Here is an 8,837-nt window from a genome sequence, read left to right on the forward strand (position 1 = left end):
TATAAATTAAGAGAGAGGAAAAAAACTAACTTAAGCATTAGTGTCATGCAATATTTTGTGTAACGTAATATCTTGTACAGACATCTTTCATTAACCTGACACGTTCCATATCATTACGAAGTGTCGTATTCATGATCTAAGGATTAAGTATTAATCTAATCTAATCTAATCTAATCATACATAGTGCCCCTGCCATTATACCCATTATTCGTGGCAGACAATCCACCGAGTTCCGTAAGAGTTCAGGCAAATCGTGTGCATCCACACTGAAGGAGGTCATAGCTGGTTAGCCTTAAACGATATGAAGATGGCAGATGCCATTGGTGACCGTGCAGCTCTCTAGAATGAAATTACAATTAAATCAATACCACTAGCTGCTGATGGGCATTTATATACATCAATGGGGACAGTTGAAAATGTGTGTCCCGACTGGGACTCGAACCCAGGATCTTCCGTTTAGATGGCAGATGCTCTATCCATCTGAACCACCAAGGGCACAGAGGATAGTGTGACTGCAGGGATTTATCATTGGCCCGCTCCCCATGAGACCCACATTCTCAACTTATAGTCCACACCCTACATTCATAGTGCCCCTGTCATTATACCCATTACTCGTGGCAGACAATCAACCGAGTCCTGTCTTCATATCATTTTAGGCTAACTGTCTGATGACCTTCTTCAGTGTGGATGCACACAATCTGCCTGAACTCTTATGGGACTCTGTGGATTGTCTGTCGCGAGTAATGGGTATAATGGCAGGGGCACTACAAATGTAGTGTGTGGACTATAAGTTGAGAATGTGGGTCTCACGGGGAGCAATCCAGCAATAAATATCTGCAGTCCCACTATGCTCTGCGCCCTCGGTGGCTCAGATGGGTAGAGCGTCTGCCATGTAAGCAGGAGATCCCGGGTTCGAGTCCCGGTCGGGGCACACTTTTTAACTGTCCCTGTTGATGTATATCAAACGCCCGTCAGCATCTAATGGTATTGATTAAATTGTAATTTTATTTTCATGTGTTAAATAAATAAATAAATAAATAAATAAATTTTTAACAGTCTGGTGACCAAGCCCGGGTGTAGCTCGAGCCATGGCACTGAGCTCAATGGACTATGCCCGAGTGTATCTCAGACCACAATGTACCACATCGTGCAAGCTTCCTGTCACTCAAAACTGACTTGTTTCATGTGAGAACATTGCATAGACATCTGGCTAGCTGTTGCTTGACAGGTGCTGCCCTCTGTTATCAGGTTTTAGAATTACTTCGAATGAAGCAGTAGCAAACTTTAGTGCTGCCGTCACGTCTGACTGAGCCTTTATGTGCTTGCATTGTCATCATATTCACTATTTCATGTTTATTGAGTGATCAAGGAATTTTAGAGGCACTGGAAGAAGAATTGATTGATTCTGGATTGGAGGGAGAAATACCGGAGTGGGAACAGTATGAAGAAGATTCAAATTCAGGTAAGCTACAGACTGATATAACATGTCATCTCTAGAACTGTTGCCTTAGTTACTGGGACTGCAATTACAAATAAGTTACATTTTACTTGTCTTCATCTTGTCTTTTTCTTACACACGAATCTGATGATGAATATGTTGCTGTGAAAACAACTTTCAAGTGACAATGTTCTTCTGCTGTAACACAGTCTTTTGCACCACCACAGAAGAGGCAACAGTCTTCACAGTTAATGATTTAGAGAAAGGACGGTACGACAGATTATGCTCATATAGTGAACAAAAGTGGACAAGCTGTAGAGTATACAGAGGAACTCGAGAATATATGGAAGGAGTATTTTGAAGAACTCCTGAACCTGAATGGGGACCTGGATGAGGAGGAACAAACTGAGGAGAAAAAAGAGAAGGAACAGTAAATAGAAAAGCCCTTAGGTGGGGAGAAGTGGAAGAGGCATTGGGCAAGATGAAGGGAGGGAAGTCACCAGGTCTGGATGAGCTAAGTGTAGAGATGGTGAGAGCAGCAGGAGAGGTGGTGATACAATGGCTATATCGAATAATGAAAATTGTGTGGAGACAGAAAATGATCCCAGAAGACTGGAAGAAGGGAATAATTGTCCTGATCTTTAAGAAGAGAAATAGAAAAGAGTGCAAGAACTATTGGGGGATAATATTGATGAGTCATTGTGTAAAGATTTTTGAGAAAATTTTGGAAGCATGAATTCGGGCAAAATTAGAAGAAAGAATGAGGGAAGAGTAACATGGCTTCAGAACAGGAAGATCCACAGTGGCTCTAATTTTTGCTGTAAGATAACTGCAGGAACAGCATTATGAATATGGAATATATCTATTAATGACCTTCCTAGACATTGAAACAGTGTATGATAGTGTACGTAGAAGCAAAGTGTGGAAAACCCTGGAGAAGAAAGGAGTAGCAAAACAGATTATTTGGAGGATAAGGAAATGTACCATGGAAGTGTGAGCTGTGTGAAAGTGGGAGGAGAGAGATTGGCTTGGACTGAACAGAAGAATGGCTTGAGGCAGGGAAGGGCACTTTCACCATTACTCTTCATTGTAGTGATGGATGATATAATGATTACAGTAGCACAAGTAATTGGTAAAAGTGAGAGGAAAGCTATGGTGTTTGCAGATGATCTGATGATTTGGGGGAATAAGGAGGAGGAAGTACAAGAGCAGTTGGACGTATGGGAACAAACAGTATAAGAATATGGGATGAAATTTAGTATAAGTAAGAGTGAGATGATTATCACAACAAGAAAGAGGAAGAGAGGAACAACTGGAATAACATTTGGTGAGGAATGATTGAGGATAGTGGAGAGTTTCAAGTACCTAGGAAGCCTGATACAGGAAGATGAAAAAAATGATACAGAAATAACGAGTGGGGGAGAAAAGCAGAAGCATTTCGGAAGAGTGTCAGAAGCCTGATATGGAGCAAGGATGTACCCCAAATCAGTAAAATCCTGACATATGCATCAGAAACCTGGGTTATGAAAGGAAGATAGAAAAGCAAAGTACAAGCTAGTGAGATGAAATTCTTGAGAAACAGTATTGGAGTGACAAAGATAGACAGGTTAAGAAATAAGAGGATCAGAGAGTTAATGAAGGTGGAACCATTACAGGAGGAGATAGAGAAATTAAGGCTGAGATGGTATGGACACGTTAAGAGAATGGAGGAGAAGAGGATACCCAGGAGTATACACGAGACAAAGCTGGAAGGAAAGAGACCAAGAGGAAGACCAAGAGACAGATGGCTGAAAGGAGTAGAGGAATGCGTCCAGAAGAAAGGAGAAGACTGGACCAAGGTGAAGATGGAGAGATGGAGGCAAGACAGAAGACTATGGAGAGGCCTATGTTCCATACAGACCCAGCCAGAGGCTGGAAACTGTCCAAGATGATGATGATGACTGATTTAGGTTGGAGATTCAAGGACCTACAGCCTCCTTTACCACAGTTGCCTGACACAACTGGAGTTAAAGGTGCAATTGATGAAAGATGAACATCACTTCTATGATGAAACACATAAAATCAGAAACGAACAGGTATGTAAAGCGTGTTTATGATAAACTAAAGGCAGGTTCCAAACTAAAGCCACACAGTGTTTTGCATTCATGCATTGGAGAGAAGCTTCATGAAATGTATTTGATTTTTGCAATAATTATTCATATGTGCCTCATGAAGAAACCAAAATTGGCAGGCTACTGGTCTGTCAATAGTTTTATTTCAACCCCTTTCCCAGGATCTATAATGAGAATAAATAGGTTCAAGGCCGTATTTTCAAATTTACATTTGAATGACAATACATCCTACATTGAAAGAGGTCAACCATAACATTATGCCATACATAAAATCAGACCTATTCTCGATTATCTATTGTGAGAATGTACGAAATCATTTAATCCCTTCAAAAACCCCACCACTGATGAAGGCATGTGTGTATTTTGTGGGTCTGTGGTCTTTCGTGCCTACATAAAAATTAAACCACACAAGTATGGAATAAAAATGTTTAGTGTTTGTGATTCAAAGACTGGTTACATTCTGGGATTCGAAGTACACACCGGTAAGGGATTGAAAGACAATTCCATAATACCACTCTTTCAGATGTTACTTGCTGATTATCTGGGTAAAGGTCACATTGTTTATATGGACAGATTTTACAGTTCACCAGCACTTTTTGATTTCATACGGCAAAATAAAATGAAAGCTGCAGGCACATGTGTGGCTAATTAAAAAGAACAGCCAAAAGAAAATGTTGTTTTGAAGAAACTGAGAAGGAATCAATCAGTGTCAATGAAGAGAAACCACCTGCTTTGTTTGAAGTGGAAGGATATGAGGGATGCCTTATGCCTTTCCTCTAAACACAAAATGACAACCTCTTAACATTTCTGTTCATATGAAGAATGGTGTCAAGATCAAGTCAAAACTGTATGCAATTCTTGATTATAATATGAACAAAACAGAGTTGATAGAAGTGATCAGATGATCTCCTATTATCCTTTCAAGAGGAAAAAAAATGAATTGGTGGAAAAAACTATATTTTCACTTGTTCATAATGACTGCAACGAATGCGTTTGTTCTGTATCGTGAGACTACAAACCCCAATGAGAAGAAAAACTGTCATTTTTCCACCTTTTTGTGCCACACTGGTGAAGGACTCTTCCAGAAAGGCTCAACTGTGTGGTTCAAGAAACTGTCCCTACTGCAACCATCAGCAAGAGGCTTGTAGAATGACACTTCCCTGAGAAAATTCCTGTAACTGAGAAGAAGCAACAACCAACAAGGGTGTGCAAGGTTTGTTTGGAGCAGAGAAAACAATCAACTGGCAAAGCAAGCAGGAAGAAAACAAGATGGTTTTGCCCTAACTGTAACACACCTCTCTGCATACCAGAATGCTTCAGACTTTACCACACAAAATCCAGTTATGTGTGACTGTGCTGAATTCCAAACCTCACACTTTTCTTTTATGAGTGAAAATTATACTTTCTGTAACCATCATTGTATAGCTTAGAATGTGTCAGAGAACTGCAATAAATGTCAAAATTGAACCTTGGTCTTTTTTATTACATATTGCCCTTTAAGATACATCAAGCACAGATGTGCCAGTAATAATTTAAAGAATGGCACAAATAGCTCATTTTCTGTGTCCAAAATTTTCCGAAGTGGCTGGACCTCGAGGTGTTAAAAGATATTCTTTTTAATTTTTTAAAAAATTATTGATACTTGTTCTCACAACTTCAAGTGCTTTGTTCTCCTGTTGAGAAATTTGATATTCGTACTTGGTAGTTGACTGGGAATATTTGCTTTCTTTGCAAGGATTTTGTTCAACAAATGTAAATTTTGGGTAGTTTCACTTCATTGCCTACATTGTCAGCTCAGAGTGAGTAGATGGAGGTGTCTGTGCACATGTTGCTGTGTTCACATTTCACTGATTATGCCCGTTTCACTCTTCTGCTGGCAGTGCATTCAAATATTGTTCTGTAATAGCACTGCCTGTGTATTGTGAGACTACTGCAGTGCCAATGCAATTAACAATATTTTTGAGGATATACTGTACCACAAGAAACAATTTTTTCAAATTTTTTGCAAACGGGTGTCAACTAGGGTGAACAACTGAAGGTGGTGAAAACTGGGATCCATCTTTACACCGCCGTATAGGTGGTTTCGAAAAGTCAGTTCCATTCCATCAGTCCTCCCCTGTAAGAACTCATTCAGTCTTACACCTGACATAGCCAAATGGCACTGGTTTCAATACAATATGGATGTAAATTATAATACCAATGGGAAACACAATCTGATTAAACAGCAGAACTCATTCAGTCTTACACCTGACATAGCCAAATGGCACTGGTTTCAATACAATATGGATGAAAATTATAATACCAATGTGAAACACAATCTGATTAAACAGCATAATTACATTTTATTTCATAATTTATTTTCATTTCTATTCAAATGAAGGTAGCCATCATGAGCAGCAGGCCTACTCATATGGAAGACACTAAGCATCTGGAAGCACAAAGGATAAAGCAAAAGATGAAAAGGAAGTAAACAAATTGTTATATCAAAAACACAAAGCTGTCAATTTTTTTTAAAAATTTCCAGCATGGTGCTGAATCTAAAGAAACTGAAGAAGAAAATATATGGATTGAACCTCATTGTATAGATGATGGCAGTAGCCTCACTATAAAATATTTATTAGGATCTGCAACTCTTTCCTACATAGCCTCATTTTCTACAGATGATACTGTAGTCATAATTTTTGAAAGAGGGACTAGATGAGTGGAATAATGCAAACTGTTGTTAAAAAGTCATGAAAGAAGCACTTCACACCAACAAGCAGTAATTTTGTTGTTAGTTGACAAAAACAAGAATGTGTGGTTTGATCCTCAAATTGAGAGTCAAACTGAGACTGAGCAAAAATATTGCAGATGCTCTTGGAATGAATTATTGCAGATATAACTTTTTTTAGCAGAACAATGTCTTGCATTTCGGGGTAGCCATGAAATTGTTGGATCACCTCACAATGGAATTAATTAGGTTTATTAGAATTAATAGCTAAAATTGACATTTTTCTTGGCCAAGATATATATTTTCGAGCAAATATATTAAAGGAAAGGGGCTTATGTCATAGTTGTCAAGCTTTTAAGGTTAAGGTTATTGGATAGGGAAGGCCATACTACTGAGCAACTCACCCACAGCTTACTAAATTTTTTAAATGAGAATAACATTTATATCAGAGATTGTCATGGGCAAAGCTACAACAATGCCAGCAACATGAATGGGGAGTACAGTGGCTTAGAAGCAAAAATGCAAAATAGTCCCAGCTTTGCACATTCATTAAATTTGGTTGCCAAGAGTGCTGCAGAAAGCAGTGCAGCAATATCCTATTTCATCAATTAATTTTAAGTTGAAAACCTTTAGAGCTACATTTTTTTCCAATTCTGCCTATTGATGGGATTTTATTTTGAAAGAACTCAAAGAAATTACTTCAAAATTTCTGATTTTGAAAAGGTTGGCAGCCAGTAGGTGGTTGGCCCAAGCTGATGCTACATTGGCACTTGTATGTGGTTTTACCACCATCAGGTTCAGGATGACATGTCTAATAATACAGATCAAAAGACAAACTGTCATAATCAAGCTTATGGACTAGTTTTGAAGATGGATAAATTGGAAAATTGCAGAGTGAAAAATTCATTTTGGAAGTGGCTAATATATTTGGAATGTTTGAGCAATTTAAGTCCTAAACAGCAGAAGAGATCTGGAAAAGAACTCTAGCTGTCATCAAAATTTACACAGATGATTTGGAAGAAAGCCTAGGTGACAAACTGATGCAGTTAGCTGAGCATCTCAGAACAGATATGGCTGCTGCTAGTGACAGTAAAAATAATAAGCCTCTAGAACTGTATTTTTATGAACGTTTAATGGAAAATTCATTAGAATTACATTTCCCAAATTTAGAAATTGTCTTATACATTTACTTGTCTTTGATGATCACCAGCTGCAGTGGAGAACATTCTTTTTCAACATTAAAGCACATTAAAAATAAGTTAAGGAACACCATGGGGCAAGAACATCTAAACTACCTCACCTTCATGAACACAGAATGTGATTTGCTTAAATACATTGGTTTGACAAGTGTCATCTCTAAATGTACGTAAATTAAATAGCGAAAAATTGTTTTGTTAAGTGCTGTTTTGTTTTATATCCTAAACTTTGAGGTCAAACAAACCAAGGTCTTCTTCTTAGCATTTGCTATGGGCCCCATGCTGGCTTAATCCGGCACTGGTTGTAAGGGTCATTTCACAATACAGAAGAGTTCCTAAACCATGCGGTATAGTATCCATCTATCTATAATGCTTGGATACATTCCTAGATCCTTATTTGTGTGCATATTTATTTATTACTGTAATATATGGACTGTCCACAATTAAGGCAGTTCAAGATGATGTTTTGTGTGCCTTACATGGCACTGAAAAAAGACACACTCACGCCATTCTAGCTGATCTTAATAAACAGTGGAATAATAGGCAATGGGCTAGCACTTCTGAGATCATATTTGGCCAGCAGGAAACAAATGATGTTCATAAATCCAAGCAAAAAAATCTGATTTTATAAATGTAAGATATAGAGTTTCACAAGGTTCTGCACTGGGATCTTTCCTGTTTGTTATATAATGTAAATGACTTGCCTCGTCTTGTGCCACATAAAGCAGTGATGTATGCAGATGCATGACTTTTGTCACAGTTCATACAGATGAAAAGTTTGTAGCACAAATGAAAGAGCTCTTGATGAAAGAGACAACTCAGTTGTTCAACAATAATAAATTAAAGCTACGTGATAATAAAACAGAACACATGATTTGCTTCCTTATGATTCTAGATACTGACCTGTACAGCCTCAAGGAAAAAGCCAGTGAGACTGTTAGATATCCATCTAGAAGACAAGTTGTGCTGGAAAACCCTGCAATAAGCTACGTAGAGTAGTGTACCTGATAAGAAAATTAAAATCTTTTGTCAATCAAGACATTCTCCTCATGTATTTCCATATACACGATGGGCTTCTGCTCTGGGGAAACTCTACTGGAGCTACAAATGTCGCCCTCTGGCAGAAGACAGAAATTAGATGCATTTTTGGTCTACAACATATACTTCTACAAAATATACTTCACCCAGCTTGTACACACTAAAAGTTATTGTCTATGCCAAAGAGAATTCACACACACACACACACACACACACACAATATATACAGTAGGCTTACTGTTCATACTTATGAAACCAGGAAAAGAAACCTGATAAATGTCCACTGGACTAAGCTATCCAAGGATGATTTATCACGCATTAGTGTGGTATTTCTGAAGAAGATA

General features: G+C 38.2%; 1 non-coding gene across 1 annotated transcript; it reads left to right on the forward strand.

The window, feature by feature from the left end:
* Positions 1-856: 856 nt before the first annotated feature.
* Positions 857-931, forward strand: Trnat-ugu (transfer RNA threonine (anticodon UGU)). The gene has a single exon. It is a non-coding gene; the product is annotated as a tRNA-Thr (tRNA).
* The last annotated feature ends 7,906 nt before the right edge of the window (positions 932-8,837 follow it).

Source organism: Schistocerca gregaria, chromosome 1, assembly GCF_023897955.1.
Source record: "Schistocerca gregaria isolate iqSchGreg1 chromosome 1, iqSchGreg1.2, whole genome shotgun sequence".
Lineage (NCBI taxonomy): Eukaryota > Metazoa > Arthropoda > Insecta > Orthoptera > Acrididae > Schistocerca > Schistocerca gregaria.